At 44.1% G+C, this 18,377-nt stretch overlaps 1 protein-coding gene across 3 annotated transcripts in view; it reads right to left on the reverse strand.

The window, feature by feature from the left end:
- tmem150c (transmembrane protein 150C) overlaps positions 1 to 14,548 on the reverse strand; it is a 37,949-nt gene extending 23,401 nt beyond the window's left edge. The window contains exon 1 of one of the 3 annotated variants that reach the window (XM_060909079.1): positions 14,167 to 14,548. The gene's annotated coding sequence lies outside the window, so the exon portion shown is untranslated. Of the gene's footprint in view, positions 1 to 11,103; positions 11,195 to 14,166 lie in introns of those variants that run through there. The other 2 variants (XM_060909078.1, XM_060909081.1) reach the window with 2 other exon arrangements.
- Between the last annotated feature and the right edge of the window lie 3,829 nt (positions 14,549 to 18,377).

Below are 18,377 nucleotides of genomic sequence, written 5' to 3' on the forward strand. Positions count from 1 at the left end.
TTGTGAAGAGGTAGAGTTGGTATACAGTGAATGGCCCTATTTGAGTACTGTTCTAATCCATATTATGCCAAGAACTACTCACACTGCAAAAAATAAAAATCTTAGGAAGTTTATTTGTCTATTTTCAAGTCAAAACATCTAGCCACCCTTATTATAAGACATAATTGCCCAACAAGCAAAACCTCATTTAGCTAGAAAGGCTAATTTTTAGACAGTCCATCTTGAAAATCTTGTATAGACGATGGCTACGTTCACACTGCAGGCTGAAGTGACTCAAATCCGATCTTTTCGCCCATATGTGACCTGTATCCGATCTTTTATTGACAATATGAACGACACAGATCCGATTTTTTCAAATCCGACCCAGGCCGTTTGGATATGTGGTGCTAATTCCGATTCCTATCCGCTCTTTTCATATGCGACTTCAGTCTGAACCGCCAGGTCGCATTCATCCGACTTACACGTCATCAACAAGCCACAAACGTCACTATTCTGCGCTGAAGTAGGCGGCGGGTCTCTCAAAAAAGTTACAACAACATGGCGCATAATCACGGGCGCAGATAGAGGGTGGGACGAGTCATATTTAAATTCACCTCGTTCGGTCCCCCCTACTTATAGGGAGGAAAAAACGTCTATGCTGTCTTTCTTTGCATAAGGCAAACCTCACGGAAAAATCAAAAGACTAATTACCATTCGGTTTATTGAGGTGCACAGCAGTGTATACATATAGTTGCAACAACTCACATAAAATAAAACAAAGACTGATATTCGGTTGGTTGAGCTGCGCAGACTGCACAGGTTGCGAGCTCGAGCTTGGTTGCTATGGTTACTAACAACAAGTTTGACAGGCATGTTGGGGTTGGTTTGCTGGCAGCTTTGTCCCCCCCAGTTCAAAAACCGTATCTGCGCCCCTGCGCATGACATCAATGCGAGGGACGCTTCGGGCTGTGAAGGTTCTGAATCTTCTCAATGGAAGGACGCAGAGGTTAGGGAGCTGATTTCCATTTGGGGGGATGCAGCTATTCAAGCTAGATTGGATGAGTCATACCGCAACCGGGCGGTTTTACTTCCGTAAACACTGGCCATGCTCACTGCGTGTGACGTCGTCGTATCCTGCAGTGCGCATGCGGAACACTTTTAGGTCGCTTTTCGTTCATACTGAGGATCACATACAAGTCGCATATATTTGTTAATGTGAACGACCTCACAAAAAAATCGGATTTCACAAAAAAATCGGAATTGAGCATTAAGCCTTGCAGTGTGAACGTAGCGAAAATGTCTTGAAAAAGTCTTATTTGGAGCACCTTTGAAAATAAAAAGTTTTTTTTAAAACAAGTAAGGACATTTTGGACATTTGTCAAATGCAGTTCATCTTGTTTCAAGAAAAAAAAAAAACAAAGCATGCTTGTTTTGGGAATAAATGAACTTTACTGAAATGTTTGAATCTTTCATTACAATTCAACTCCACCTTACAGATCCTAAGTTTACTGCGACTGTTTTCTCAGTCATTCAGAGTGAGCTCCTTCTAGATGCTGTACAGACTCTAGACCAGACAAGTGCCTTCAAAAAGGCTATGAGTGAGTGGAGGGCGTAGGGCTTTTTGGAATGCTGGGAGTTAAGTTCAGTGTTTTTTTTTTTTTGTGCCTGATCTTGTAAACCCCTCGTACACATGAATAGTCAGTGCCCCCAAAATGCACTGTTGCTTTGGCGTTGTGTAAGCACTGTAAGTCAAAATGCGTAGACTTTTTTTTTTTGGTGCCTGAGGTCCTGGGGAAGTGGAATCTTAAGAGATGTTTTAATGTTGAAATGGGAAAAAAAAATAAACTTGTTGCAATGCTACACGTGTCGTCAACTTGATTCAAGATAGTCTCTGGTCTCATATCTAGAGTATTTTACTAATTACAGGTCACAAAAGGAGAATCTTTTAAGCTAGCAATGCTTAGTTGTAGAATTTAACAATCCTAATATTAGTATATTTATCTTAAATTCAGTTTTTACTGCTAAGACTTTGTCATGAATTTAAGTGAAATACCCTTAAAATGAAATAAATAAAAAAAAGACTTGAATGGCTAAATGTAAGAAGTACGATCTTGTTATAAGAACTATTTTGATTATTTTGAGTTAATCAGATCTCGCATGATAAGTTCCCCAATCTTATTTTGGAATTATTTCATCTAAAAACAGGTTAGATTTTTCATCTTACTTTAAGAAATCTTACCAAGTCAAATTTGACTAGTTCCATTGGCAGATTTTTTTCACCTGATTCAAGCAAATATGCTTTGTTTTAATCTTTTATTTCTTATTTTTGAAAGGCCATTTTTTGCAGTGCAACTAAGTAAAGAAAAACGACAGTCCATCATTACTTTAAGAAATGAAGGTCAGTCAGTCTGAAAAGGTTTGGGATGAGTTGGACCGCAGAGTGAAGGCAAAGCAGCCAACGAGTGCTCAGCACCTCTGGGAACTCCTTCGAGACTGTTGGAAAGCCATTTCGAGTGATTACCTCATGAAGCTGATTGAGAGAATGTCAAGAGTGTGCAAAGCTGTAATCAAAGCAAAAGGTGCCTACTTTAAGAATCTAAAACATTTTGGTTTGATTAACATTTTAAAGTTTATTAAATGATTCCTTACGTGTTGCTGCATAGTCTGGATGACTTCAGTATTAATGTACAATGTAGGAAAAAAATGTAAAAATAAAAACATCGAATTTGAAGGTGTTTCCAAACTTTTGACTGGTACTGTATACGGAGGTTTCAGTCACTGAAAACAGCTACTTTTGCAAACTCTGGGCAGAGTGGAGATTTCTGAAAACTCCATCTTCAGACGCGTGTAAATCGGGAAAACGAAGCAGCAGTGGGCGAGAGGGCGCGCGCGAATATAATGAGTCAGAGGTGTGAATCTTTCACCGAATGCCAATTGTCCCGGTTCTTCATGAAATCGCACGTGCACGCGCAAATTCAGCAGGTTAACTTTCAAATAACTGTTCTTGCGCACTTGCGACACCGGAGCCACTTTCCTGAATTTTGAGCTTCGGAGTATTCGCTTCCACTGTTTTCTGACCTTTTGTGCGGAGCGCCGCGGCTCACCTCGGGGTGAATCGCTGGCTGCCAAGTTTGGGGAGGCTGGGACCTCCCCTGGCCGAGTTACGAGCGTGCAAAGTCGGTCTGGAGCCGCCGATAGAAACGAAACTCAAGCCGAGCACCGCGGCTCGCTGCCTACGCCGAGCCTCCCCGGGACTAGACAGTAGCGGAGGCTTTATTTATTTATGCCTATATAGCGCAACAACTTATTCCTTTACATATACTCAAACATAGCACAAGAAAGGGTTCAACAACAGGCAATCACAGCAGCTTGGTGAAGTTCTAAATCACATCGGTGTCAGACATATGGGCCTACCCCCCACTCCATTTTTTTCTTCCTCGGATCTGCATCACTCTCATTATTGACCTTTAGCGCTCCCAGTTGACGGAAATCCGTCGTAGCGACGGAAAACTTTAATCCATGGTCTCCTCACTCACTGTAGCTTTAGGTACTAAAAATTGATCCATTTTGTCTCTGGCAAAGGCTAGCTGAAGTTCGCTAAATGTCCACAATAGTAACTTATTCTGGTTTATTTTTCCTCACGTTGTGCCCCCCCGAAGAACTCTGGCGCCCCCTAGGGGAGGCGCACCCCACACTTTGAAAAGCCCTGGACTATACAATTAAATGCTGCCAATTAAATTTAATTCTAGTCATAATGAAATGGCATTAGCTTTTATTATTATTATTATTTTATAAGGTCAGCTGACTGCAGTCAACTGTTATAAACAGTGTGTCAGGTACGCGCAGAAGTGTTTATATGAACAAAGTGTGATCTATACAAAAAGTGCATGAAACACACAAAGCAAACAGTCCAAATTAGCAGGCAAGGTCATAAACAAGAAAACAGGTAAAGGGTCAATTGAGGCACAAACAGGATGTCGGAGGCAAAACGAGAGTGAGAACTAGAAAATGGAACAGGAGTTGAGAAACCAGGAAAACCACAAACACGGGAAGCAAGGCTCGGTAACGCGCACTGAACGTACACAGCAAATTCAGAAGTGTTAAATTTTGGGTGTTAGTGAAATTTGAGCAAAAGCAGAGTTTATTTTACTCTGACAGAGTTAAATCCATTATATTTGACTTCAGTTGATAAGTAGTTGGTGTCAAAATCGGGTGTAAAAACAAAGCGTCACTAAATCAAACCTGTCAGTGTAATTGTATAAATACTAACTCTGAACTTCTAACTCTCAACTCCGATCCTGGGTTTTACACTTGAAGTGTTCGTGTCACCCCGCCCACTGCATAGACACACATCGATTGGCTGAAGCCAATTACTCTGTCAAACATTACATTTACCGTATTTTCTGGACTATACAGCGCACCTGTATATAAGCCGCATCCGCTCTATTTTTTAAAAAAAATTTAAAAAAAAAAAGATATACAAGCCGCACCGGGCTATAAGCCGCAGATATCTATGTTGAAAAATTAGATATTTACTGCATGTACAGAACGATTTTGTACTGTAAATGTACATGTATGTACCTGAACAGATTCTTTCCGAACAGTGCCTTTTAACACGGCAGCAACTTTGCTGATTAAAACGGAACAGAACCAAGAGAAAATAACCGGTATTTATTTACCTTCATTTCTCCTGTGTTTGAAACCACAAGTCACTTTAATCATCTTCGCTGGATTTGAAAATAATTACCAGTTAGTAATTTGTCGTGCGTGTTCTATCTGCTAAAGATCTGCTAATTCTTCTTTGCATTGATTTTTCGTCTATCTTATTTTTGATTCTACTTCCGGTTAGAGCGCCCCTAGCGGTGGAAGAAAAATCCACAGAATAGCCGCACCTTTGTATAAGCCGCATGGTTCAAAACCTAGGAAAAAAGTAGCGGCTTATAGTCCAGAAAATACGGTAGATCCATTTTCAAATGTTTCAACTGCAAGATGGGTCAGAAATTATGGCACCGAGTATCAGATTGATTTGTTTGTATGCACTGGAACATCCAATGACCTACCTGTATTCAACAAAATCTGTAACATAATATTACATGAACAGCGTGCTTTAATAATAGCCTCTACTGTTGATACACTTTATTTTGATGAACACTTTCATGCATACTGTATACAGGAACAAAGTAATGAACATGCTTCGATTTTTGTGGACCAGTTGACTTACTTTAGACCATTTCAGAAGCAATATTCTAATGAGAGTGAAAGGACATATATTGTTCCATATTGTTACATTTTTTAATGTGACTTCAGTTTTTTGGGGTGCAAACGTTTAAAATAAATGTTGAATTGCAAAACGCAAAATACGTCCACCTTTATTTCAGCAAACTTTAATTTGAAAATCATTTCCAGGAAGAGCTGTATTTACACCTTTTAAGTGTTATGGGGCTAACACTTTTATAGTCAATAAATGATCCTCTGAGAGAGTTAATGTCTAACACTACATATCAGTGTTGAGAAAAACTAACACTGGATGTTGTTAATAAGTGTTAACTTTTAACTCCAAAAAGAGTGAAAAATGACACCAAATTAGTGTTAAGGTACCAACACTGCAAAAAGAGTTAAATTAAGGGTGTTTTCACACTTGGTCCCTTTCAGCCATCTAACCGAACTCAGATCGATGACTCAGCATTTTTTGCGCATATGTGAACACTCCAACCGTACCCAGACCCCTTTAAAGCGAACCAAACTGAGGGCCCGTTTACACAAGGACGCTGTTGGGTAAAAACGACTAAATATTTTATCGGAAGTGCCTTTCGTCTACACGGGGACGGCGTTTCCGAGGCTGAAAAACGGAAAAAATTGAAAACGCCTTCCAGAGTGGATAAGTTAAAAACAGCCCCCGTTGCATATCCGTCTAAACTACCCAATACGCGAAACTCTGCTCGGATCTGCTCACGTCGGGTACGCGTTTACGTCATACATGTGTCATATACTGTACATGCCAGCCCGGGAAGCAAGAAAGTAAGTAAAAAAGTAAGAGCATGTCTGATTACATCGATCCAACGGACCTTCAAGCTGCTCTGGCAGCTTTAATAAACGTCCAGGAGTCCTTCGAACATCTATACCGAATCTGTACATATACTGTTAATGAACAGAGGCGGGTATAGTATGCTCTTACTTTTTTACTTACTTTCTTACTTACCATAGCCAGAGTAGTCAAATGCCGCTTTTCCACTACAAACGCGGCTGAGTCGGGCTGAGCCGTGCCGTGCTGAGTCGAGCTGAGCGGGGCTGTTGGAGTTGCATTTCGACTACAACCGCGCTGAACCGTGCTGGCTGGAAGTGGGTGGACACATTGGGTGGAGTTAGCGAAAGTGGGTGGACGTCAGGTGATGTCATTAAGCAGCGCAAACAGTGACATCAGTGAGCTTTTAAGCGGTAGTCTCACAACCCGGAGAGTAAACAATAAACATGGAGGACATGGAGTCGTTAGTGTTGCTGGTCTTGGTGCTGTGGCTTGTTGTCACCGACAACGCAGACAGATACTGGCAAGAGCGTATAGATGAGGCGAGGCGCATAAGGCTTCAGAAATTCTCGTAATTCGTAATTATTCTCCTTCCGGGTTTGCGGTGTTTACAGATCCCAGCGCGCTCGCGGGGTGTGTGTGGGCATGTGAGGACACTCCTCCTCACCAATCAGTGCACAGGGGAGTGTCTGCTCACGCCCCCAGCCTCACTCGGCACGGCTTGGCTCGCTTCAGCCCTACTCCAAAACGGTGCGAGTTTTAGGGGCTAAGCAGGGCTGAAACGAGCTGAGTCGTGCTGGTTTTTGGTAGTCGAAACGCGAGCCGTGTCGGGCTGAAGTGAGCTGAAGCGAGCTGAAGTGAGCTGAAAAAGGGTAGTGGAAAAGGGCCAATAGTTTTCGCGGCGCAGATGTGCAGATCAGACAAGACGGAAGACGTTGCGCATGCGTGCAGACATAGCGGAGGTCTTTCACAGCACCACCTAGCCGCCCGGCATGCACATCCAATTGAATTCCACACATTTATGCGTCACCATATAGACACAGATTTCCTCCTTGAAAACGGTCGTGTAGACGTGGAAAAAAGTGAGAACGAAAACGGACTTTTGCGTTTTTGTTTCAGACCGTCCCCGTGTAAAGTGGGCCTGAGACCACCTCAGGAGGTGGTCTCAGTACGGTTCGCCTAATCTGCGCATTGTGAACAAAAAGCGCACCGGGTTCACTTCGCCTTTTTCACTGTAGTTTAACCTTCTTCGTTTGACGTAGTTGGTCACGTGACTGTAGCAGGGAAACTCAACTTCCTTTTGGAACTTACCACAGCCGCTGGAATAAATTTATTTTCCTTAATCCGCACTATTTTGATCAAAGAATACAGCAGGGCAAGCATGGCAGCAGACAATTTGATTCAAGAGAAAATTACCCAGAATTCCGTGCACTGGGGGTCTGAGGGCTCTAGAGGACCTGGTGTGAACAGAAAGAGGACTGAGGCCCCATCAAAGTTTAACTGGACCAGAAAGAGAACCCAGTCCTCTTTGTAATAAATTCACAGTGTGAACACAAAAAGAACTGAGTTCTTTTTCTGTTGGTCCACTTTTTGGTCCACTTAAAGAGGACTGAGTCTGGTTCCTTTAAAGGGGACCAGGTGTGAAAACACCCTAACACTCATGGGGTGGACCCATATAGACATTTTAAAAGTGTTGAAATTAAATTTGACAGTGTTAATTTGGGTATGCGGATTTTGCTGTGTAGCATAGTACTTCGCATCGCCTTAGTATCAGCACAGTCCTTAAACAGCCCAACACTTAGTTCACTAAATGAGAACAGGTGCGCCTGTTCACGGCGCGCGTGCTTTTTGGTGCACGCGCCACAGTGCGCAGGACTGACACAGTGCTGTTTATAAGAAATAAGATGGGAGTGTGCATCTCTAACCACTCACATTTGCAATTTAGATCAACATAAACAGTACATAGTAAATGTACCAAAACATGAACTGCTAATAGTCACACTGTATGGATTTCCTTTGGAATGTTGCCAGTGTAAAATGTTTAATTACATAACAATCACTCTTTCAAGGTGGCACAGTGGTTAGCACTATCGCCTCACAACAAGAAGGTTCTGGGTTCGAACCTAGTGGCCGGCGGCGCCCTTTCTGTGTGGAGCTTGCATGTTCTCCCTTTATCTGCATGGATTTCCCCCACAGTCCAAAGACATGCAGTTAGGTTAACCGGCTACACTAAACTGTCCATGACAAAAAGCATGGGTATGAGAGAAATCCATGAGGGATTTCCTCTGGGTTTGCTGGTTTCCTCCCACCTTCCAAAAACATGTCAGTAGGTGACATGTTCCAGCTCTAATTTGTCCCAAGGTGTGAACTGCATGCTTGAACGTATGTGCATGGTGCCTTGTGACGGACTGATGGACAGGCATCCCATCCAGGATGTATTCCCACCTGACACCCCAGTGTTCCCAGGATAGGTTCCAGCTCCACGATGACCCTGACCAGGATGTAGTGGTCAATGAAGCTGAATGAATAATGCATCTTCAAAACTACATAAATATTCTCTTAAATAATGACTTTTACCAACTAAATAGAAAATGGGAGACTGACAGACTGCCAAACGTTTTGGCCTAAATGATTTGATTAAAGGGGCGGCATGATGGTGTAGTGGTTAGCACTGTCACCTCACAGGAAGAAGGTCCTGGGTTCGAGCCCAGTGGCCGGCGAGGGCCTTTCTGTGTGGAGTTTGCATGCTCTCCCCGTGTCTGCGTGGGTTTCCTCCGGGTGCTCCGGTTTCCCCCACAGTCCAAAGACATGCAGGTTAGGCTAATTGGTGGCTCTAAATTGACCGTAGGTGTGAATGTGAATGGTTGTCTGTGTCTATGTGTCAGCCCTGTGATGATCTGGCAACTTGTCCAGGGTGTACCCCGCCTTTCGCCCGTAGTCAGCTGGGATAGGCTCCAGCTTGCCTGCGACCCTGTAGGACAGGACAAGTAGCTACAGATAATGGATGGATTTGATTAAAGGGGCGGCAAGGTGGTGTAGTGCTTAGCACTGTCACCTCACAGCAAGAAGGTCCTGGGTTCGAGCCCCGTGGCCGGCGAGGGCCTTTCTGTGTGGAGTTTGCATGTTCTCCCCGTGTCCGTGTGGGTTTCTTCCAGGTGCTCCGGTTTCCATCAAAAGACATGCAGGTTAGGCTGATTGGTGGCTCTAAATTGACCGTAGGTGTGAATGTGAGTGTGAATGGTTGTCTGTGTCTGTGTGTCAGCCCTGCGATGATCTGGCGACTTGTCCAGGGTGTACCCCGCCTTTCGCCCGTAGTCAGCTGGGATAGGCTCCAGCTTGCCTGCAACCCTGTAGGACAGGATAAGCGGCTACAGATAATAGATGGATGGATGGATTTGATTAAAGGGGCGGCACGGTGGTGTAGTGCTTAGCACTGTCGCCTCATGGCAAGAAGGTCCTGGGTTCGAGCACAGCATCCGACTTTCTGTGTGGAGTTTGCATGTTGTCTGCGTGGGTTTCCCGCACAGTCCAAAGACATGCAAGTTAGGCTAATTGGTGGCTCTAAACTGACCGCGAGTGTGAATGGTTGTTTGTCTCTACTACCCCTTTTCCACCAAATCAGTTCCAGGGCTGGTTCGGGGCTGGTGCTGGTTCACAACTCGTTCAACTTGCGAGCCAGCTGAGAACCAGTTTGCTTTTCCATAGCTTGGGGTGCTAAGGGGAGCCATGTCATTACGTCGCTGTATACATCAGTTACGTTGCTGCGTTTGCATAAACCTTGGCGCGAATATCGAAGCAACAACAACACGGAGAAGAAGCAGCAGCAACAACAACAATAACAGATGACTTTGCGTTTGTACATCTGCTGCTTTTTGTCGCTTAAAAATGGTGACCTTTCGCGGTCTTGCTATTGTTGTCGGTCTTAACTCCTCCACCCCCCGCTGACGTAAGCAGTTCTTTCCTCTGGCCCAGCAAAGAGTTGGTGCTAGCCTGGAACCGGTTTTTCTGGCCCCAGAGCCAGTTCTTTGTCAGTGGAAACAGAAAACCCGGTTCCAAACTAAGCACTGGCCCCGAACCAGCCCTGGAACTGCTTTGGTGGAAAAGGGGCATATGTGTCAGCCCTGCGATGATCTGGCGACTTGTCCAGGGTGTACCCCACCTCTCGCCCATAGTCAGCTGGGCTACAGTTAGGTCCATAAATATTTGGACAGAGACAACATTTTTCTAATTTTGGTTCCGTACATTACCACAATGAATTTTGAGCAAAACAATTCAGATGCAGTTGAAGTTCAGACTTTCAGCTTTAATTCAGTGGGTTGAACAAAATGACTGCATAAAAATGTGAGGAACTAAAGCATTTTTTAAACACAATCCCTTCATTTCAGGGGCTCAAAAGTAATTGGACAAATTAAATAATTGTAAATAAAATGTTCATTTCTAATATTTGGTTGAAAACCCTTTGTTGGCAATGACTGCCTGAAGTCTTGAACTCATGGACATCACCAGACCAGGGGCGTCACTAGACCCAAGACCATACTGGGGCACAAAAGGGGCACAGGAAATGTATGCGAGCGCGCGAAGCGCGCGAGCTAAAAATTTTGCACTATATTTATATTTATATTTATATTTTTTATATAATATATATTACATTTTATGTAATATATATTATATTTTATGTAATATATATTTATATATTGATATTTATATTTAGAAACGGCCTGCTTAAAACTAGTCACTAGAGCTGTAAAACTCAAAATGATTACGAGGACACTGAATCCAGGTCAATCATTTAATAATAACAGTATGAATATTTGCAACATTTGTGATAATAGCAATGTAATACTTATACTGTTGGTAATATTGTAAAAGAACATATTAACATACAATACAACACCGCCGAGTTTTTAAACTCAACCAAGAGTACTTAATGGCCAACAGTATTCACACTTGATACCTTTTAAATCACCAAACATATCTTTGTAAGCACACGCATTTTCAGCATTGAACATCTCTAAACACAATCCAAAAGCCTCTAAAAGCACCACTGTGTGTGTGTGTGTGTGTGTGTTACAAAAATGACAGTGGAATTACTGTCTACTAACCTGTAAACAGTTGAAAAACACGGAGAGATGGTTTCCCCTGCTCTGAATTTCATTGCATCTGAGGGCTGCTGGAGTCTGCGGTCCCCATAGCAACCAAGATGTTACTCATGTCACGCGCACACTTTTTTCACATTGCTTAGTGTGCGCGAGGCCAGCCAAAACTACCAATGTAAAAGCATTGTAGATGGTCTTCTTCGCGCATCGGTTAGCCTACCCCACGTTATGAATTAATTAAATTGCAGCTATTCCCAAGTTTAAAATTCAGAGCGTTTCGTCACTGGATTTTTTTTACTGGGGCACTACAGATCTATACTGGGGCACGTGCCCCAGTAAAATACCCCTGGCGACGCCGATGCACCAGACGCTGTGTTTCCTCCTTTTTAATGCTCTGCCAGGCCTTTACTGCAGCGGTTTTCAGTTGCTGTTTGTTTGTGGGCCTTTCTGTCTGAAGTTTAGTCTTTAACAAGTGAAATGCATGCTCAATTGGGTTGAGATCAGGTGACTGACTTGGCCATTCAAGAATATTCCACTTCTTTGCTTTAATAAACTCCTGGGTTGCTTTGGCTTTATGTTTTGGGTCATTGTCCGTCTGTATTATGAAACGCCGACCAATCAGTTTGGCTGCATTTGGCTGGATTTGAGCACACAGTATGTCTCTGAATACCTCAGAATTCATCCGGCTGCTTCTGTCCTGTGTCACATCATCAATAAACACTAGTGACCCAGTGCCACTGGCAGCCATGCATGCCCAAGCCATCACACTGCCTCTGCCGTGTTTTACAGATGATGTGGTATGCTTTGGATCATAAGCTGTACCACGCCTTCACCATACTTTTTTCTTTCCATCATTCTGGTAGAGGTTGATCTTGGTTTCATCTGTCCAAAGAATGTTCTTCCAGAATTGTGCTGGCTTTTTTAGATGTTTTTTAGCAAAGTCCAATCTAGCCTTTTTATTCTTGAGGCTTATGAGTGGCTCGCACCGTGCAGTGAACCCTCTGTATTTACTTTCATGCAATCTTCTCTTTATGGTAGATTTGGATATTGATACGCCTACTTCCTGGAGAGTGTTGTTCACTTGGTTGGCTGTTGTGAAGGGGTTTCTCTTCACCATGGAAATTATTCTGCGATCATCCACCACTGTTATCTTCTGTGGGCATACAGGTCTTTTTGCATTGATGAGTTCACCAGTGCTTTCTTTCTTTCTTTCTCAGGATGTACCAAACTGTAGATTTTGCCACTCCTAATATTGTAGCAATTTCTCGGATGTTTTTTTTTCTGTTTTCGCAGCTTAAGGATGGCTTGTTTCACCTGCATGGAGAGCTCCTTTGACCGCATGTTTTCTTCACAGCAAAATCTTCCAAATGCAAGCACCACACCTCAAATCAACTCCAGGCCTTTTATCTGCTTAATTGAGAATGACATAACGAAGGAATTACCCACACCTACCCATGAAATAGCCTTTGAGTCAATTGTCCAAATACTTTTGGTCCCTTTAAAAACAGGGTGGCACATGTTAAGAAGCTGAAACTTCTAAACCCTTCATCCAATTTTAATGTGGATACCCTCAAATGAAAGCTGAAAGTCTGGACTTTATGTCCATGTCCATTATATAACTATACCTTGAATATGTTTCAGTAAACAGGTAAAAAAAAACCAAAATTTGTGTCAGTGTCCAAATATATATGGACCTAACTGTAGGTTCCAGTTTGCCTGCGACCCTGTAGGACAGGATAACCAGCTACAGATAATGGATGGATGGATGGATGGATTTGATTAAAGGGGCGGCACAGTGGTGTAGTGCTTAGCACTGTCGCCTCACAGCAAGAAGGTCCTGGGTTCGAGCCCAGCATCCGACGAGGGCCTTTCTGTGTGGAGTTTGCATGTTGTCCGCATAGGTTTCCCCCACAGTCCAAAGACATGCAGGTTAGGTTAACTGGTGACTCTAAATTGACCGTAGGTGTGAATGTGAGTGTGAATGGTTGTCTGTGTCTATGTGTCAGCCCTGTGATGACCTGGCGACTTGTCCAGGGTGTACCCCGCCTTTCGCCCGTAGTCAGCTGGGATAGGCTCCAGCTTGCCTGCGACCCTGTAGAAGGATAAAGCGGCTAGAGATAATGAGATGAGATACCCTCAAATGAAAGCTGAAAGTCTGGACTTTATGTCCATGTCCATTATATAACTATACCTTGAATATGTTTCAGTAAACAGGTAAAAAAAAAAAATTGTGTCAGTGTCCAAATATATATGGACCTAACTGTAGGTTCCAGTTTGCCTGCGACCCTGTAGGACAGGATAACCGGCTACAGATAATGGATGGATGGATGGATTTGATTAAAGGGGCGGCACGGTGGTGTAGTGCTTAGCACTGTCGCCTCACAGCAAGAAGGTCCTGGGTTCGAGCCCAGCATCCGACGAGGGCCTTTCTGTGTGGAGTTTGCATGTTGTCCGCGTAGGTTTCCCGCACAGTCCGAAGACATGCAGGTTAGGCTAACTGGTGGCTCTAAATTGACCGTAGGTGTGAATGGTTGAACGTGTCAGCCCTGCGATAACCTAGCGACTTGTCCAGGGTGTACCCTGCCTCTCGCCCTGGATACGGATACGGATGGATGGATTTGATGAAAGAATGAAGGGAATGTTTTCCTGCACAAACATGTTCCCTATTTCAGGGGACTTCTTTTCCTATCCATTAAGCTTATTATAATGGTGTGTCATGTCTTATACATGATTCTAATTTCGACCTGGAGAACATTTTCCTCTTCCAGACACTGGAACCTGGAGGCTCCCCTGCAACACCTCAAAGTCCTTCTGTGTCCAATGATTCATGATAAAAACAAACAAACACCTTGTTGCTTCGATAATTCGGCTAAACAGTGAGTTCTGGTATTTAGGCTGCAAAATTGTGGAGCGGTGATCATTATTATACCAAACCGAGCATAATGGATGCTGATTAAAACCGGAAGCAGGTCTGTCTGGGTGCCATGCAGATCAGAAAATGGAGGCGAAGCTCGCGCGCTGCATCTTTCAACCCGTATCTAAAGAAATTACTTCCTGGTTAAATTGTACCTTGTGTGAAATCCACTGTAATCCTCGTCTTCTCCTCATTTGATGGAGTCCGGGTCCTTTCTTGTGGTGCCTTGCTGTTCGGGTGGGTGGGTGGGTGGAGGCAGGTGTGTGTGTGTGTGTTAATGGACTAGTGGTTTTCGCATTACAACACAGACAACCTGAGTAGCTACTCCACACCCGTTTTGTGCTTCACAAGTGAAAGTGTTGAATAAACACCTGCAGGCTGAGGAGAGGGCTTATAATCAGGAAATGCTTCCCCTCCCCATTCCGTTCTCTCTCTCTCTCTAGATAGACAGATAGATAAACAAACGAGTTATTTTCGTTGAGTTTGTTCAGTAGGCTAGCACTTCCGGATAAGCTGCAATTCTTTCCTCCGAATCATTCACCTACTGTACGTTTGCGGTTTTTGATTGACATGTCAGCGAGCCAATCAGATTCCTTGGTCGCTTTGATTAGGTTTTCAGTCAGTCGACAGCCAGGGGGCGCGTGCATCTTTAATAGTCATCCCTTCTGGTACCATACATGGTCATCTCATCTCATCTCATTATCTGTAGCCGCTTTATCCTGTTCTACAGCGTCGCAGGCAAGCTGGAGCCTATCCCAGCTGACTACGGGCGAAAGGCGGGGTACACCCTGGACAAGTCACCAGGTCATCACAGGGCTGACACATAGACACAGACAACCATTCACACTCACATTCACACCTACGGTCAATTTAGAGTCACCAGTTAACCTAACCTGCATGTCTTTGGACTGTGGGGGAAACCGGAGCACCCGGAGGAAACCCACGCGGACACGGGGAGAACATGCAAACTCCGCACAGAAAGGACCTCGTCGGCTACGGGGCTCGAACCCGGACCTTCTTGCTGTGAGGCGACAGCGCTAACCACTACACCACCGTGCCACGAGGAGTTGTTATATGTTTTAAATGTACCATTCCATTACTGTAAAATTATCTCATCTCATTATCTGTAGCCGCTTTATCCTGTTCTACAGGGTCGCAGGCAAGCTGGAGCCTATCCCAGCTGACTACGGGCGAAAGGCGGGGTACACCCTGGACAAGTCGCCAGGTCGTCACAGGGCTGACACATAGACACAGACAACCATTCACACTCACATATGTCTTTGGACTGTGGGGGAAACCGGAGCACCCGGAGGAAACCCACGCGGACACGGGGAGAACATGCAAACTCCACACAGAAAGGCCCTCGTCGGCCACGGGGCTCGAACCCGGACCTTCTTGCTGTGAGGCGACAGCGCTAACCACTACACCACCGTGGCACGAGGAGTTGTTATATGTTTTAAATGTACCATTCCATTACTGTAAAATTATGTGAAATAAATATCTCATCTCATCTCATTATCTCTAGCCGCTTTATCCTGTTCTACAGGGTCGCAGGCAAGCTGGAGCCTATCCCAGCTGACTACGGGCGAAAGGTGGGGTATACCCTGGACCAGTCGCCACAGGGCTGACACATAGACACAGACAACCATTCACACATGTCTTTGGACTGTGGAGGAAACCGGAGCACCTGGAGGAAACCCACACAGACACGGGGAGAACATGCAAACTCCGCACAGAAAGGCCCTTGCCAGCCACAGGGCTCGAACCCGGACCTTCTTGCTGTGGGGCAACAGCGCTAACCACTACACCACCGTGCCGCCCTGAAGTAAATATCCAGTACTAAAATAAATTATTGGCCAATGTTCATTCATTCTCTATACCATTGATCCATTGCAGGTCATGGGCGAGCTGGAGCCAATCCCAAATGACATTGGGTGAGAGACGGGGTACACCCTGGGAAGGTCACTAGTCTACCGCAGGGCTAACACAGAAATAGAGAGCCATTCATACTCTTATTCATACATATGGGCAATTTAGACTAGCCAGTTGACCAAATCCACATGTCTTTGGACTGTGGGAGGAAACCAGAGCCCCTGGAGGAAACCCATGCAGGCAAGAAGAAAGCACGGAAACTCCACAAAGAAAGGATCCAGTCAACTAGCAGGTTCAAACCCAGAACCTGCTTGCTGTGGTGCAACAGTGCTAGCCACCGTGCCATCATTCTGCCTTTGGCCAGTGTTAGATATAAAAATAGCCTACAAGTAGCCAGGATTTTTCATAACTACATAATATACAGTTAGGTCCTTATATATATTTGGACACTGACACAAATTGTTTTTTTTTTTTACCTGTTTACTGAAACATATTCAAGGTATAGTTATATAATGGACATGGACATAAAGTCCACACTTTCAGCTTTCATTTGAGGGTATCCACATTAAAATTGGATGAAGGGTTTAGGAGTTTCAGCTCCTTAACATGTGCCACCCTGTTTTTAAAGGGACCAAAAGTAATTGGACAATTGACTCAAAGGCTATTTCATGGGCAGGTGTGGGCAATTCCTTCGTTATGTCATTCTCAATTAAGCAGATAAAAGGCCTGGAGTTTATTTGAGGTGTGGTGCTTGCATTTGGAAGATTTTGCTGTGAAGAAAACATGCGGTCAAAAGAGCTCTCCATGCAGGTGAAACAAGCCATCCTTAAGCTGCCAAAGCAGAAAAAACCCATCCGAGAAATTGCTACAATATTAAGAGTGGCAAAATCTACAGTTTGGTACATCCTGAGAAAGAAAGCAAGCACTGGTGAACTCATCAATGCAAAAAGACCTGGACACTCACAGAAGACAACAGTAGTGGATGATCGCAGAATAATTTCCATGGTGAAGAGAAACCCCTTCACAACAGCCAACCAAGTGAACAACACTCTCCAGGAGGTAGGCGTATCAATATCCAAATCTACCATAAAGAGAAGACTGCATGAAAGTAAATACAGAGGGTTCACTGCACGGTGCGAGCCACTCATAAGCCTCAAGAATAAAAAGGCTAGATTGGACTTTGCTAAAAAACATCTAAAAAAGCCAGCACAGTTCTGGAAGAACATTCTTTGGACAGATGAAACCAAGATCAACCTCTACCAGAATGATGGAAAGAAAAAAGTATGGCGAAGGCGTGGTACAGCTCATGATCCAAAGCATACCACATCATCTGTAAAACACGACGGAGGCAGTGTGATGGCTTGGGCATGCATGGCTGCCAGTGGCACTGGGTCACTAGTGTTTATTGATGATGTGACACAGGACAGAAGCAGCCGGATGAATTCTGAGGTATTCAGAGACGTACTGTGTGCTCAAATCCAGGCAAATGCAGCCAAACTGATTGGTCGGCGTTTCATAATACAGACGGACAATGACCCAAAACATAAAGCCAAAGCAACCCAGGAGTTTATTAAAGCAAAGAAGTGGAATATTCTTGAATGGCCAAATCAGTCACCTGATCTCAACCCAATTGAGCATGCATTTCACTTGTTAAAGACTAAACTTCAGACAGAAAGGCCCAGAAACAAACAGCAACTGAAAACCGCTGCAGTAAAGGCCTGGCAGAGCATTAAAAAGGAGGAAACACAGCGTCTGGTGATGTCCATGAGTTCAAGACTTCAGGCAGTCATTGCCAACAAAGGGTTTTCAACCAAGTATTAGAAATGAACATTTTATTTACAATTATTTAATTTGTCCAATTACTTTTGAGCCCCTGAAATGAAGGGATTGTGTTTAAAAAATGCTTTAGTTCCTCACATTTTTATGGAATCATTTTGTTCAACCCACTGAATTAAAGTTGAAAGTCTGAACTTCAACTGCATCTGAATTCATCTCATCTCATCTCATCTCATTATCTCTAGCCACTTTATCCTTCTACAGGGTCGCAGGCAAGCTGGAGCCTATCCCAGCTGACTACGGGCGAAAGGCGGGGTACACCCTGGACAAGTCGCCAGGTCATCACAGGGCTGACACATAGACACAGACAACCATTCACACTCACATTCACACCTACGGTCAATTTAGAGTCACCAGTTAACCTAACCTGCATGTCTTTGGACTGTGGGGGAAACCGGAGCACCCGGAGGAAACCCACGCGGACACGGGGAGAACATGCAAACTCCACACAGAAAGGCCCCGGGGCTCGAACCCAGGACCTTCTTGCTGTGAGGCGACAGTGCTAACCACTACACCACCGTGCCACCCCGCATCTGAATTGTTTTGTTCAAAATTCATTGTGGTAATGTACGGAACCAAAATTAGAAAAATGTTGTCTCTGTCCAAATATTTATGGACCTAACTGTACCATTGGTGCATTCAAATACGAGAAAATGCT

This window comes from Neoarius graeffei, chromosome 25, assembly GCF_027579695.1.
Source record: "Neoarius graeffei isolate fNeoGra1 chromosome 25, fNeoGra1.pri, whole genome shotgun sequence".
Taxonomy (NCBI): Eukaryota; Metazoa; Chordata; class Actinopteri; order Siluriformes; family Ariidae; genus Neoarius; species Neoarius graeffei.